We start from the raw sequence: 16123 nt of genomic DNA, 5'->3' as shown, positions 1-16123 counted from the left end.
TCGTCTTTATTAACAATAGGGTTAAGAAATCCCTTCAAATATACTACAGAAGGAATAGTTACATTTACCTCCCTGTCCTCCCTCCAAGCTATTTTTCTGTTGTACTAGGACATGTTTTTTTAATGGTATTGTTTGCCAAAGTTCTTATACACACCTGTGTAAGAAAGCATTCCTTAAAAAATATCTAAGTTAAAAAAAATATTAAAACGTGTCATCTTAAAATTGCTTAATTTATTATTTGAAAAGTGTTTAAAGAAAGCATGGTTAAAGTAATTTACACAACTTAAAATATAATAATTACGTATATAATTACATATATAAATACATTTTTAAATATAATTCATGACAGACAAATGCAACCAGAGTAGAGAAGAGGGGAACGAGGTAGAGGCACACAGTCGTAAAAGTTGGCATCCTCCCAAAACCAAAACCCTATCCTCAAGTGAACTTCTTGCAAATGCTGTGCTACATGCACACTAAGCTAAATTATTACTACAGACCGTTCCAAACCAACAACTAAAACAAACTCATAGTTCCATGTCCATTTCCCCCACTGTCTGTCCTCTACTGAAACTGAGCAGGATTGTGCATACAAAAATACATATTCTTAATATATATCTACAATATCCACAAACTGTATGTTTAAACCTATATGTTTCAACGCAAAGATGTGAGTTTTTCAATTGGTTAAAACGCATGGCGAGATGTGACGTGAAGCTGCAGTGCTTTGGATTGGGTTCTAGGGTTTTAGGGTTCTAGCTCATTCCAATGCAGACACATCCAACCCATTTTGTGTCACTTTTTAAAAAGAAGACTAGAGAGACTGTTAATAACGCCCGAACTTGGTTGCAACATGTCTTCAGTAAGTAAATACAAACAATGTTTTTTCCCTCTGCAGGTCCATTGAATGTGGCCACCTGTGTCTTATTGAACCTTGTCATGAAGGGTGGAGGAGAGGAGAGAGTCCTCGGAGTGAGCTAGCTGAGGAGCCTCCGGTCGGTCGGGTGTTGCTGTTCTAACGAGGGAGAGAGAAAAAGCCAGCGATGAAAGGAACCGGGTGGCTGTGTTAGGAAAAGTACCCCTCACAGACTCACTCCGCAGACAAGACGGGAACCCAGCAGCAGCAGCCATGTTGGGTAGTTTTGTCTGAGCTAACCTAACAGCATAAATGTCCTCCGCAAACCAACAGAAGGTTACACAGTAAAAGCAGCAAAATGAGAGTTTTCCCCACCTTTCCGTTCTGCTAGGGATGCAGTCCCCTGCTCTCCTCCTTTACTTCTCATGTGGCATTAAAGACACAAGGCATCAAAATAAGTCCTCAAGAGGAGACATGCAGAGATTTTACACGTTTCCTTTTTCTGGCTTTCTCTCTTTTTAGACCTCCTGATACTTCGGGGAAAGAGAGGGGGAGACGCGTGAGCCCAGCCTTTGCCGTTTTTTGGAACCAGAGCCAAAAGAGGCAGGAAGTTGTTTTACAATAGCCTTACAGTAATCTGCCACAAATGGAAAAAGCCAAATGCTGGTCGCAGAGTGGAGAAGGTGGCGGGACAGAGAGAGAGAGAAGCGGGGAGAGAGGAAAGGAGAGAAGGAGCATAAAAAACTGAGACAGGCAGACACGTGAATCAAAAGAATAATCAGTATGAACTAAGATGGAGGACTGGTCTGCCATGTTGTTTTGTAGTCCTGTAGTACATAATTGTGTGTGTGTTTGTGTGTGTGTGTGTGTGTGTGTGCGCGCACATTCACTCACACAGCAGGGTTTAGGGAGGGTGGAGCGCGTCACGATGCAGGACTCAAGACGATTCTAGGGTAAGGGATACTTTAGACCCAAAAACACTCAACAATCTTTTCCTATTGGTTTTAAATATGATACGTTTTTAGTCAGTACAGCCGTAGTTCCTGGGTTATTTGGATAAGCTATCCTCTGCCTTTATACCCAGGACAAATCAGAACCACTCGTGTTTTCTGTGAATTCACCATCACATTGTAATCACAGCAGCTGTTTTTCTTCCAGAAAAGCAGTGAGGTCTCATACAGAATGGTTATCAGGCTTTTGACTCCTTGACAAAATAGCTGTAAGGGTCGTGCAATGTTTAGCCCCTCGGAGTGATCGAGTCAGGGCAGGCGGAGGAGGGTCTTGCTGTACTGTAACTCTACAAACCCTGCTCCTACCCTGCCACGTGCTACACTACAGTATTATACGCAAGTAGCTTATGTTTTTAGTCTTCTCCATGCTGCTTCCACGCTAGCTGCTGTGTCATGCTAAAGAGTTTATACTCTGTCTTTGAGTCGTGGCTGGCTGCAGAATGTGATCCAGACAGGCTGTTGCAGCTTGACGACAGAGAGAGCGCTATAGTACTCTAATGTACGGTACCAGATAAGGTTAATCATTTAACCTGCTCTCAGAAGTGTTGCATATTTCAAGTTCCTTATCCACTCTGAGTGTTTGTCTGTTGATCTCTTTTCTCTCGCTTTTCTCCCTCTCTTTTCTCTTTTCTCTCTCTTTTCTCTCTCCTTCTCTCTCTTCTATCTCTCTCCTTCTCTCTCTATTTTCTCTCTCTTTTCTCTCTTATTTCTGCTCTTCTCTGTAGTTGATTGCCGGGGTGTAGTGTGTGCTAGTATGGCGTGAGTGTGTGCACTGCGTCTGCGCACTGCTGGAGGAGTGGATTTCTGTGTCATTCTTCCTCCTCTACCCCCTCCCACCCTTGCCTGCTTTCCGCCCTCCCACTCTCTCTCCCCTCTCTCTCTTTCTCTCTCTCTCTTTCCCTCTCGGCCTCCATCTCCCTTCCTTCATTCTCTCTCCCTCCCTCTCAAGTGCAAATACAGTTCCTTGCCGTGTTGGACGTGTGATCAAGAAGTGTCTGGCTCTCGCGCTCCGCCGCACCTCCTATTTCATCATCACTTGAGATTTTCTCTCCTTCACTCTGCGCTTGCTATCTCCTCTCCTCTATCCTCGCTCCTCTTCTCTCTCCTCCTCTCCTCTCTCCTCCTCTCCTCTCTCCTCCTCTCTTCTCTCGCTCGCTCCCCTTCTCTCAGCTCCAGCTGCATGCAAGGGAGAGACTCAGGCTCTGTGGGGAAGAAAAAAGAAAAAGAAAAGAAGTCTGCTGCTATTCCTGCAGTCAGGGCCTCCCCACAGCCCGCCCTTCCACAGAGGGACATTTTTTACTACTAGCTGGATTTTAACCCTCTGCCTCCAACTATCTGCACAGTGGCTCGGCAAAAACCTGGCAACAAGATGCTTTTTTGGGGCCTTTTCATAGTTTCGCGTGCCGATTTTTGCGGCAGTTTGTATCATGTTGTTATTTCTCCTATATGGTGTTATTTTTTTATCTGCATTGTTACCCAGAGTTGTGTATTTTTATGTGAAAGAATTTCTGTTGGCGTTTCTTTTAAATATCATCTTATTTTTGTCGTTGTTTTGTCGTTTTTGTCTCCCGCCACGTGATGGGCCTTCTTCCTCCTGGAGATGTGTGCGTACGGGCGCCATTCCATTTCTGCTGGGTTAAGCCCTCTTCTTCACACTCTTCCTCCTAGTGACTGTCTGTGGGTGACAAGCAGGAGAATGTTCAGTCTCTGAGTGTGTTGCACATCTGCGTGTTAAAGACATGCTCTTTGTGAGCGCCAGAAACTCTCTCACCTAGAAGTACTGCACCTCCCTCTTCTTCCTTGCTTTCACTGTGTCTTTTCCTCTCGCACCCTCTCTTTCCCTCCCTTGTTCTCTCTCTCCCTCTCTTTTGAATGATATGTTGGGCTGGAGCTCTTTCTGGGACAGGTGCCTCCCCCCCAAAAAATGACAGAATAATGCTGATTATTTTATTTTTTTCAGCGAAAACATAAGAAGTGACCGTGATTTTGTTGCACCGATGCATGATTGAGTTAAGTATTATAACTGATTTCAGGGGCTGAGACAGCTTGGGAAATGGAGGTTTGAATACTTACTGTAACTGCACTTAGTCTGGTAACGAACACATTCGAGTTGGGAAGACAGAGGGAGGGAAGAAGGGAGGGAAGAAGGGAGGGAAGGGAGAGAGGGAGGGAGTGGGGTTCCTTTTTCAGACTGCTGAATTATTCATGTGGGCAGCCAAGGCTGTGATTGGACTGGTTGTGCTATTTGCATGCATCAGACATGCTGTTTGTCTGTTTGCTAACATTCCTCATTCAAAGACTTGTTAACTAGCAGACGGCTTAGCTGGAGCCTTCCAGACAGCCTCATGGCCTCCTTTTGTTGCAGGCACGCCAGGCCTGGGCCCAGCCCATGGCGGCCAGGCGAGGTAGCAGCGGCCGTGGGTCTTTGCTGGGCTACGAGAGGGACTGCCTGGAGAGTCACTGGGCCTGCCTGCCTAGCTGCTTTACCAGAGCTGCCAGGGACACAGAGGATGATGGCTTTCTGTTCTCCTCAACAGATACTGTATGTGGATCCCGCAGGAAAAAAAGAGAAGAAGAGAGAACCTGCTTAGAATTTCACCTCCGGATTCGGAATGTTTCGGAATCGCCTCTACTGTGGAATATCTGTAGGTAATACCTGTTTCTCTATGTGTGAGTGTGTGAGTCTATTCATTGTGTACATGTGTTGAATTCCCTTTAGTATAATTTATGTTTATTACTCTTTGTAGCCTTTGTACAAAATAATGGAATTCATACGCACTATAGTTTTTATCTATTTCTTTTTGATTTTGATGCACATGGTCAATTAAAAAACGCAATCGGAAGCCATTGCATATAGTCGTGTATTGCACAAAGGTACTACTTTATGTTTGTTATGAAATTGTTTAATTCATGGCAAATTACTATATATATATATATATTACTACTCAAACTCAAAAAGTATAATACTGTGACTTCCACTAAAAATCTAGAAAAATCTGGGTTTTTCTTAAAACCAGAGGGATCCTTTAATGGTGCGTTGATTACTGCCAAGTTAATCTGATTTCGTGGTAATCATTGGGTCTGTGGAAGGCCACGTTTGTGGAGATGTTTAGTGTGAGTGATGCGGTTTTGGGTTAGGTGACAATGTGTGTGGAGTGATACATTGTGGTACCCAATTTGGTCAAAAATCTATGTAAATTCAGTTTGGTGTTGGAATTATGAGTTATTCTAATTTTGCCATATTTACAGGCTCATTTGTTGTTCATCGAAGACTTGATTTAAACTGATACAATGGATTTCTTCTACAAGGTTATTTTGAGCAACAGGAGAAGGCACGTGTGGCTCCTGTGCCTTTCTCATATCCCTTATTCTTCTCTGCAAAGCAGCATACATACCTACAAAATACATACATTTTCAATACACAATCGCAATTATAAACAAATAGTAACAAGTCACGTCCCTGCAATGCACAGACATTTCCCTTGGATAAATGATAATCTCTTTACAGATCTTAAGATAATATTGAAGCAAATAAGTCAATCTGACTGACAATTATTTCCTTCTAATTTACAATTTCACACTTATTCAGTGTGTCGGGATCTACTCATTATAATATGGTTGCTGTCATTTTGTGATACATTTAGCAGCGCTGAAATAAATGAGAACGTAATTATCTAGCGATAATATTAATTCATACTACATATTAGATGTTGTTGGCACAAAATGTAATTTTAGCAGATTACACTCAGTACCCTTAAATTGTAAGTAATTATGATATCATTATAATAACTGCAATATTTCACTTAATTGTTTCATGGACAATCAAACTGAGTATACACGCGTTTTCCTCAATGATGTGAAATGCCTATTTGTGAGGTTATGAGCAGTATTTCATGGTTTTCATGAAGAACAGGAATCAGGCTACATTAGACTTTGAACTTGCACTATTGTGTAGTGAATTTGTTGATTGATAAAAAACATAGGCCTTATTACCTCCTATCCACATTTTCAAATGATGAGCGGGAGGCCTGTACTGACAGGCTTCTATAGTAGTTTGCATTCAATCCATTACATATATGGAACTTTACGGTCATGAAGGTAGGGCTGATTTATCCACGGATATCCTGTATGTGCCCACTTGCTAACCCCCGATAGTGCATGAATTTGGCTGGCAGTTGAGTGAGCCACCCCGCCCCTGAGGCCTTTTTTGGCGGGGATTGCAGTCTTCCAGGGGTAGCTAACTCTGTTGCATGTGGAGGGGCAGATGGTTTGCAGTATTTTCTCTTACTCTCTCTCTCTCTCTTTCTCATTCTCTCTCTCTCTTTGTAACACTATACCTGCCCAATAATAGATCCCGGACAGCCCTTCCTTCACGTATGGGCATTGTAGTCTAGTATACTGTATGGTAGGTACACACAGATACAAAGAAGATTTGGGCGTACTCAGCACACAACTGTGCGCATGTACTGTACACACACACACACACACACACACACACACACACACACACACACACACACACACACACACACACACACACACACACACACACACACACACACACACACACACACACACACACACACACACACACACACACACACACACATAGGCCGGTAAAATGCGTAAAGCTGCACCGAAAATGTCAAAATGATTATTTCCTGTCAATTTCTAATAATTAACCATTGAATAAATGTTGCTAACTTGATAGTTAACTATCTTGCCGTATTACATGACTGTGTGTGTATCTGTGAACTGTATGTAAGCAGACAACATGCTTATTGTGTTGCAAAAAGAATGCCCCCGGCAAGTCTGTGTATTTGTACTTGAGCATTTGTACTTGAACTTGCATTTTCACTGGGATGTAGTGATGCTGGTCCTACAGATGCCATAGCATTTCAACATCATATCTGTATTTGCAGGGAAACCAAACTGAGGAGTAGTTTGTTATAGTGCTGTCCCACTGGGCACTGACGTCATTTCAACGTCTAGTTTTGGTTTGCATTTGGTTGGCTTGTTAAGTAATGTGAATTCAATGTGAAATCAACAAAACATGTCACCATATCATTGGATTTAAGTTAAAAGTTGGGTAAAAAAATGTTGAAATTCCCTTACGTTGATTACTTTTTTTCAAATCCAATCAGTTTTCCACGTTGATTCAAAGTCATCAAAAAAATGTTGTGGGGTTGAAATGACATGCCAAACAATGTTGATTCAACCAGGTTTTGCCCAGTGGGGTGTGGCTTGTAACAGATAGTGAAATCAAGTGATTGGATTATATATGAAATACTTTATTCAAAGGCCCCTACTTTGATGTTTGATTTTGATTATTTTCATAGCTACACAGAATAGGTCTACTGTGTTATATTTTCATTACAAAGAGATATTTTCACAAAACGTAATAGAAATCGATTACTGTTAATGCAAAGTGCTTTGATAGTATAGTAACAAGTAGCCAGTTCCTTCTTTTTTTAAAAGACGAGTTGCATCTCATATACTGTCCTGTAAAGTACATATTTTTAAGAAAACTGAACAAAATTTGAATTACAAGCTACCAGGACGCTGTCCCGTGTTGTGTACAGTCATTCAAATACATAAACAATACAAGGCAAATAGGCACATCCAATGCAGCAGTGACGGTATGCTGCTAGAATGTAAAGTGCTGCTCTTTGTACGGTGGTGCTAAACGTAATAACTGAAAAACTATACGGACAATTCCAGTAGACATTTGATCCTCGTTGAAAATAGAAATTGTGTCCCTCCCCCTCTCGGGTTAATTATTTTGTAGAATGACTGTGAGAAGGTCATTTCTGTTGACTTTTTAAAAGAAGATTACTCCAAAATATAATGAAAATCGAATTATGCCGACACCATCTATCTATAATCCCCCCCAAAACAATATTTTAGGGATAACTTTTTTACCATAGTCTTTACATGGCACCATACTACAGGATATTATCAGGCAGTGTGCTATTAGAAATAAGTAAGGTTTTTTCTGGATCCAACATTTTCTACATTTATAGAATTCCATGGGGCTGAGAAAAAAAAGCGACATTTTAAAGCACATTTTTCAGCAATTTTACAAATTTTTCCATGGCTAAATCTGTGTTATTATGCAGAAACATTATAACAAAATCAATTGTGACCCCAAGCATGTGCCCTGCGTACCCGGTTGGTAATGCGCCATGCCAAAAGTACTCCTAAATTCAATGTTTTCTTTTATTGGTTTAATAATTTTTATTTTTTATTTTGACGATTTCGAGTTCTCAAAATTATATTATTGAAAAATATATAAGTAAATTATATTTTCTACATACTTTCTGTCTGGTTTTAGTTATTTAAGTTCACACTGAAAGTGTTTTTTTCCATCCCGCAAAAAAATGTTTTGGGTGTGGGGTCAACAATTTGTTGGTGCACCACAGCTAAATGAAAACAGTGTGAACCCCTAAAACATGCAGTATATTCTTATCCCCTTTTGTTAATATATTGTGTTTTATTTTGATACATTTGGAGAAATTATATAGATCAAGGCTATTTCGCAGAATTGTAGGATAGAAATTAGGTGTGTGTGTGTGTGTGTGTGTGTGTGTGTGTGTGTGTGTGTGTGTGTGTGTGTGTGTGTGTGTGTGTGTGTGTGTGTGTGTGTGTGTGTGTGTGTGTGTGTGAGAGAGAGAGAGACTCATTACATGGTCATTACATGGTCATTACAGTAATATATATATATACATATTTGATAACTATAGTCTATGTTAGCTTTGTTCTTCTCTATTGGATGAGCTCATATTTTTCATCACAAAAATCATTTGGACTGAGATTCACTTCTGAGTAGTTAGAACGAGTGTGATCAATCCAATTCACCTGTACTAGAAAAATATCATTTTCAACTGTTAATAATAGGGATGCACCGCTATGACATTTTTGGCCGATACCGATATCCGATGTTTAACATTCTTGCAGCCTTTTAAGCATTCTAGTACAGTTAAATAGTTAAGACACACACATGGACACAGCGGTCTAAGGCACTGCATCTCAGTGCAAGAGGCATCACTACAGTCCCTGGTTCGAATCCAGGCTGTATCACATCTGGCCGTGATTGGGAGTGCCATAGGGCGGCGCACAGTTGGCTCAGCGTCGTCCGGGTTTGGCCGGGGTAGGCCGTCATTGTAAATAATCATTTTTTTCTTAACTGACTTGCCTAGTTAAATAAAGGTTACACACACACACACACACACACACACACACACACACACACACACACACACACACACACACACACACACACTGACCAAAAAGTTATTTTGTTGGCATTTATGCATGTCCCCATTACCAGTAAAACATAATCAAACCTATTTCTTTCACTTACTTGCTGTTCTGTTTTGTTGTTCATTTGTTCAGTCGTTTCATTCTCAACCTGGATTTCTCATACTATAGAAAGCCGTTTGGGTCTTTGCATGTCAAATAATACTATTTGACGTGTCACATAATACTATTTGACGTGTCAAATAAGCTTGTTGACCAATCAGGACCTGAATATGACTGCACGTCACATAATAATTGAGCACGTTTATACATTTTTTCGTAGTTATTACACATTGATTACACTATCACTAGTTGTCTCGCGCACCTACAGTGTTGGTCATAAAAAAAGCTAATAATCTGTTTCAGTAGCTATAGTTAGCTACCTAACTATCTAGCTAAGTGTCATCATCTAAAATAACCCTCATTTATGATACTGTTCTTATTTGATTAACGGTGGTCGGACCCATCTATGTGAAGTTAGCCACAATAAAGATTAGCCACAATAGTGGACTTTGCGGTTTGTCTTGAAAATAAAATTATGTCATGCAAATTATACAAATGAATACAAATAGTAGAATTATGCCATAATTGAATAGATCATGCTAAACGAGATTGGAATGTTGTTATATAAAATCAACAAAAGACAATAATTTGTTAATTTGACAAAAATCTGTTGAAATCACACTGGATGTATTATACTTTAGAATTGCATTGGGGACAAACTTATTTCACTGTACAGCCTTACCTATGGATTGTAGATCAATGACATGGGGCATCAGTTTACTCAGTGACACCCAGAGAACATCAGCGTTGTAGCTCTTATTGCCGGGACTCTGAAACAACTGTGAATTGAGCCATATTTATTGTCAACCTATGTGTATTGAACACTATTCCAGAGGAAAAACAATACTGTGTGAATGTTTTGGAGTCTGATAACTCTGAGGAGGATGTTGGAAAAAAAATATCTTAGGTATGAGTAGACTGATACCCCATTTCATTGATCCCCAATCCTTAGGTAAAGCTGTACAGTGCAATATGAATGTCAAGACACACAATAGGCTGACTGCGATGGGGATTTCACATGGTCACAGTCCTGCGATTAGAGCTACAATGCTAATATTTGCGTAAACACTTCACAGTTGTGTTCTGTGGGCATCACCGAGTACACTGATACCCCATTTCATTGCTTCACATTCCAACCTTGTTTAACATTATCTAGTCTAAATATTCCACCAATTCCACCAATATTCCACCAATTGTAACCTTCTGCATTACTTTCAAAGAGGAACCTTTATTTTGAAGGCAAACTGCAAATTCCACTATTGTGCCTAATCCTAATTGTGTCTAGCTTCACAACACATAATCCGGTCAGGTCGAGCCTCACTATCCAGATGAAGCTAGCTGGCTGCTTATAACGTTAGCTTTGGGAAACAGGGTTAAGTAGCTGGCTAGCCATTTATTTTCATGAACTGAAGTTCAATTTCAAAAGGCGAACAACAAGTGGCTACCTAGCTAATACTTACTCACAAGGATTCCTAAATCATTGCTAAGAATAATAAAAATGACTGCAGTTTCTACTGGTCATTGTTTTTTGAAGCTGGTTGTATTGGTGCTAGCTAGGTACCAAGCTAAAGCTAGCTTCCCCAGAACTTGTGGTCAAACAAATAATGCTTTATTACCACCGCGGTATTATAAACACATCGTTCGTGGCCAGTGTTTGCTTGTTTGCAGACTTTTTTGTACAGGTTTGACAGTGCTACTGATAGTAATGATGGCGCTTGGCTTGCACGTGCAAATTCAGAAAACACAACATTCTATAATAGAACTGTGTTATTTGACGTGTCAAATTAAAAGCTTATTTAACGTGTCAAATAGTGTTATTTGAATTTATTTTATTTCACTATTATTTAACCAGGTAGGCTAGTTGGAAACAAGTTCCCCTTTGCAACTGCGACCTGGCCAAGATAAAGCGAAGCAGTTCGACACATACAACAACACAGAGTTACACATGGAATAAACAAACATACAATCAATAATACAGTAGAAAAATCTATATACAGCATGTGCAAATGAGGTAGGATAAGAGAGGTAAGGTAATACATAGGCCATGGTGGCAAAGTAGTTACAATATAGCAATTATACACTGGAATGGTAGAATGTGCAGAAGATGAATGTGCAAATAGAGATAGTGGGGTGCAAAGGAGCAAGATAAATAAATAAATACAGTATGGGGATGAGGTAGTTGGATGGGCTATTTACAGATGAGCTATGTACAGGTACAGTGATCTGTGAGCTGCTCTGACAGATGGTTCTTAAAGCTAGTGAGGGAGGTAAGAGTCTCTAGCTTTAGTGATTTTTGCAGTTTGCAGTTATTTGAAGTGTATCTTTTTTGACACACGCAATGACACAAACGGCGTTCCATAGTATGTCATGAAGCTAATAGCAGTGACGCTATTACTGTGTAACTCAGCGGGCAACATGTATACCGGTGCTCAAACAGTCGGCAACAGCCAACATCACCCACGACAGAGAACGGTTGATTGTCAATGGCAGTGAATTCCATTGACGTTAATGGATTACGCCTTTGAGTTGTCTCGCAGAAATTCTTACTTTTTCATATGACCGCTCGACTTGTTGACTGCTCAATCCACACAGTAGACATGGTGGGCTAGTTTAGGAATGCTGTGTTGCACGTGTAGCACAACTTTTTACGTGGCGTCATTACGTCATGTACCTACGTTATATAGGAATGCACATCAACTTGACATCAGTTTTGCACATTGGTTTTAAACTAGACATCGGGCCGATACCGATGTTGGCATTTTTAGCTAATATCGTCCAATTCTGATATGTTCACCGATATATTGTACATCGCTAGTAAATAATTCACAGTCATCACAATTCTGCTTGTCTATCATTAGTCAAATATGTATATATCTCTGTTTAAGTTAATATGGGTCTTTAGTAGTAACTCAGGGTTTGGAAATATAGACTACTTCATATTGGCTCCCACATTTCAGCTAATGCTATTTAATTGTTGCCAATAGTTTGTAATTCTTACTGAATTTAGTTGTCACAATAAAACCATTCATTCTCAGTTGATTAAATAGATTTTGGTGGAAGACAGAGAATAGCATCTTGTTTGGCATCGCAAGCCTAGTGCAATGTGTACATTGTTACTTAGTGTAAAGAATAGGCCTACTGTACAATTCGGATTCATAATTCCTACGACGCTGGAAATCATAATTCATTTCAACACATAACGTTTTGGTTATTGAGAAATATGTGTTAATCTGAAAAGTATGTTTGTCCTGAGCAAATTGGATTGATGCTCAATGGCTGGAAAAAAGTTGAAATAAATGTAACCCTGTGCTGACAGGCCTACATTTTGTCCACAGTAGCTAGGTTTCAGCATATGATGTGTATTTTTACCCAAATGGTCTTTTGGGGCTCTGAGTCTGTGGTTTGACTCATGTGACACATTGTTCAATGTTTTCTTACCAATGGTACTCATTCTGAAAGTGAAGCATCCACCAGCACAACATAACCATAAACCACCAGTACTTTGCTTAATTTGTTAAATGGAGAAATTGGTATTTAGAATAATTTCATTTCTGTTCATTACAGAGGTTGTCGTATTAGTGATTTCCATCCAATATGTTTCATTCCAGCTGTTAAGCACAGATCTGAGGATGGTGGCCATCATTGAACCAAAATGCTCACCACAAATTCAATTTCTGCAATAACGAAGCTAGAAATGATTTGACTGGTTCAACTAGTATTAGTTGAAGGTCAACTTGGTTTTAGACGTGGGGGGACATCCATTATTTATTTTTATCCAGTCAGATAAACTCTTCAAACAGCCTACCCGACCACGAGGGGGCGTCTGACGGGTGCTAAAGCACACCGTTGCCTAGTTCTGTAACACATTTCAATGATAAAACTGGGGGGACAAAAATGCAATTTCAGAATGTGGGGGGGACATGCACCCCTGCTCCTTTTGACATTTAGTGCACTGTATCATTTTTTAAATGTTTTATTTAATCTGATCAGCAGACCAGTAAGCCTAAATGCAGTCCAGTGTTTAGTGTCATTTTCAATCTAGGAGTTACGAATATAAAACAATGTAGCTTTTAAATTGCCCACGCTGGGTAGAGCTTTATTTAGGTTTTGGCTAGCTGTTGGTGTTAGCAATGTCCATTGCAGCCATGTGCCTATTTCCTCAGCTAGATATGAGTACAGTATTTGATATATTTTTTTTTGCTTTATTTAACTATGCAAGTCAGTTAAGAACAAATTCTTATTTACAATGACAGCCTAGGAGCAGTGGGTTAACTGCCTTGTTCAGGGGCAGAACGATAGATTTTTACCTTGTCAGCTCAGGGATTCGATCTAGTGACCTTTCAGTTACTGGCCCAATGCTCTAACCGCTAGGCTACCTGCCGCCCCTGCCTATGAGTGCAGATATGAGTACAGTATTTGTTATGAGTATAGATATGAGTACAGTATGATGTACAATATCTTACTTTACAGGTTTTGTGACGATACTTAGGCCTAGATAAGTAGACTATATTTTTGAAGAGTTAACCCTGTGCTGTATGTAGGCCTATATCCCCATACACATAGGCATATGATGAGCTTGCAGTTCCACCTAGCCAGATTCTATGTAACTGACAGATTGCATAAGTTAACACTGTGGTTCGTTGATCATCAGCTGAAACAAGTCACTACTAGTTAGAAGAATCTAAATGGACTCAGATTTTCAACTCTTACTGTTATGACATTTAGTTGATAGGAGGAACAACCATGGTTCTTAGACCAGTATCATACTGACCAGTGAGTCACCAGGGACGACCAGTATTTAGCTATTAAATACACAGGATCCAGCGGTCAACAATGTTCCTAAATGTATGTTCTTTGTTTGTTTGTTTTCAGTACCATTTATGTTTTATTAATCTGGCAATTCTAGAGTTCAATTATATCCTGCCATGTGAATGAATTGGCTGGGCTGCCGGCTCAGTTATATAATGTGTAGACTAGCTTTCCAGGCTTACAGCACTGAGGGTGAAGGAGACTATAGACTAAAGAGTGGGTAACAGTGACCACCACCGGTCCTCTAGTCTCAGTATTAAGCAGGATTCTATACAATACACTGGGGCCAGAGAAGGCCGGAGCAGAGCAGAGACTGTGACGGTTTCCCCTCAGACCCCCTACCTCTCCCCTCCTTTCTCCTCACACATGGAAGCCATTAGCCCATTACGTCGCTCAACACTGAGGATTGGGGGCCATTTCATTCTCTCTGCCTTTATCGGGATGTCAGCTGGGACGTCACATGCAATTTATCCATGAAACCACACGAGCTCCGCAGAGACGCTGAACACAGTAATAATGACATAATGTTGGACTGGGGGAGAGTTTGGGGATGATGTAGATATTCCTCCCCAACACTATAAGTCCCCCGTGTAGGCCTTTTTGTCTTAACTTTGACCTGCACACGATCAGTTTACCTCTGCAGACCTAATGAGCAAGGTCAAATGAGCGAATCAAATCACCAGCAAAATAAACTTGTGTGTACTTAGTTTCTTGCAGTTGGGCTAGGTTCAGATAGTAGATAGTCATGTTTTAGAGAGTTTGTAATCGGTAGTATACTACGTCCAAAGGCCCCTATCGTATGCATCGTTTGGATGGATACTTGTTTTATAGACCTGCCAGGCTGAGCGATATTCCAGATAGCATTCGGGCTGAGAGTCTCTCCTAGCTTTTCTTCCAGCATTCATATATTCCCTCCCTTTTTTGGCCTCAGTCATCGCCATGGCAATTTTGTCACAGAAAAATTGCAGACTCTGCAGAAGTATAAAGTTAGAAGTAGGCTACTGGAGCAGAGTGTATTTCATCTACTCCAGTCCCTCCTCTTCTCACCACCATTTTCTCAAATGAAGCAGCGCTAGTAGAATAGTTGATTGAGTGAGTGTATTTACTAAGATCAAAATATCTGTAAATGTAATGTCTTGATTACATTTCTAGTACATCCTTGTAAATTATTGGATGGTGATATTGACATTTATGTAATTTATTGCAAAAATAGTTCATATTTGTATAGTAAAAGTTATTGTGAAAATGCATGTAGTCATAGATCAAGTGAATAGCCTCTCACACTGTCTAGGCAAAGAAAACCAATATGGACTAATGTTCTTCCTTGCAGTTTGAAGAATACAATTAAAGTAGTTTGGCATTATTTGTGAAGCCTTCATAGCTCAAATGGTTGTGTATTACTGTGCCATCCTACAGTGTGTCTTGGTTCACCCACACAGCACACATACACTGAGTACACAAAACATTAGACTGACCAGGTGAGTCCAGGTGAACGCTATGATCTCTTATTTATGTCACTTGTTAAATCCACTTCAATCAGTGTAGATGAAGGGGAGGAGACAGGTTAAAGGAGGATTTTTAAGCCTTGAGACAATTGAGACATGGATTGTGTGTGGGCCATTCAGAGGGTGAATGTGGGCCATTCAGTGTCCCCTGTCCTCCCCTGTCCTCTGCAGTCGGCACCTACTTCTTCAAGCCCTTCGACAGCCACATGATATTTAGCAACATTGATTGTACTAAGTTGCTTTTGGTATCTTTGTTTTGTTTTCAATCTACTACACTAAGCATATACAGTATAGCCTTGTTGATTTGATGATGTTTAAATGTTTAAGTGGAAATGGTGCTGGAATAATGGAGGCGGTGCTGCTATTGTCTTTGTGCTGACTTGCGGTAACTCCATGGTTCCAAATTAGTAAACTGTTCCAAATTAGTAAACTGCTCCAAATTAGTAAACTGTTTCAAATTAGTCAACTTTAGTAAACTGTCGAACATTAAGTTCCACTGCCTCTGCTCCACCCATGTTTCTCCGTGGTCACAGGAGTTGGGTTACTCACATCAGGGCCATAAACAGGCACTGGCGTAGAAC

At 40.3% G+C, this 16123-nt stretch overlaps 2 long non-coding RNA genes across 3 annotated transcripts in view; one reads left to right on the top strand and one right to left on the bottom strand.

Moving 5' to 3' along the window:
* Window positions 1-211: 211 nt before the first annotated feature.
* LOC129855218 (uncharacterized) lies at window positions 212-1379 on the bottom strand. Its single transcript, XR_008759449.1, has 2 exons — window positions 1232-1379; window positions 212-1015 (listed from the first exon to the last, which is right to left on the bottom strand). It is a non-coding gene; the product is annotated as an uncharacterized LOC129855218 (long non-coding RNA).
* The window catches only part of LOC129855215 (uncharacterized), a 29066-nt gene continuing 13952 nt past the window's right edge, over window positions 1010-16123 (top strand). The window contains exons 1-2 of one of the 2 annotated variants that reach the window (XR_008759445.1): window positions 1010-1136; window positions 1379-4515. This is a non-coding gene — a long non-coding RNA (uncharacterized LOC129855215). Of the gene's footprint in view, window positions 1137-1378; window positions 4516-16123 lie in introns of those variants that run through there. The other variant, XR_008759444.1, reaches the window with a different exon arrangement.

The sequence above is a fragment of the Salvelinus fontinalis genome, chromosome 5, assembly GCF_029448725.1.
Source record: "Salvelinus fontinalis isolate EN_2023a chromosome 5, ASM2944872v1, whole genome shotgun sequence".
Taxonomy (NCBI): Eukaryota; Metazoa; Chordata; class Actinopteri; order Salmoniformes; family Salmonidae; genus Salvelinus; species Salvelinus fontinalis.
The sequence above is the reverse complement of the archived record's forward strand: the minus strand, read 5'-3'. Positions and strand labels throughout refer to the sequence as shown.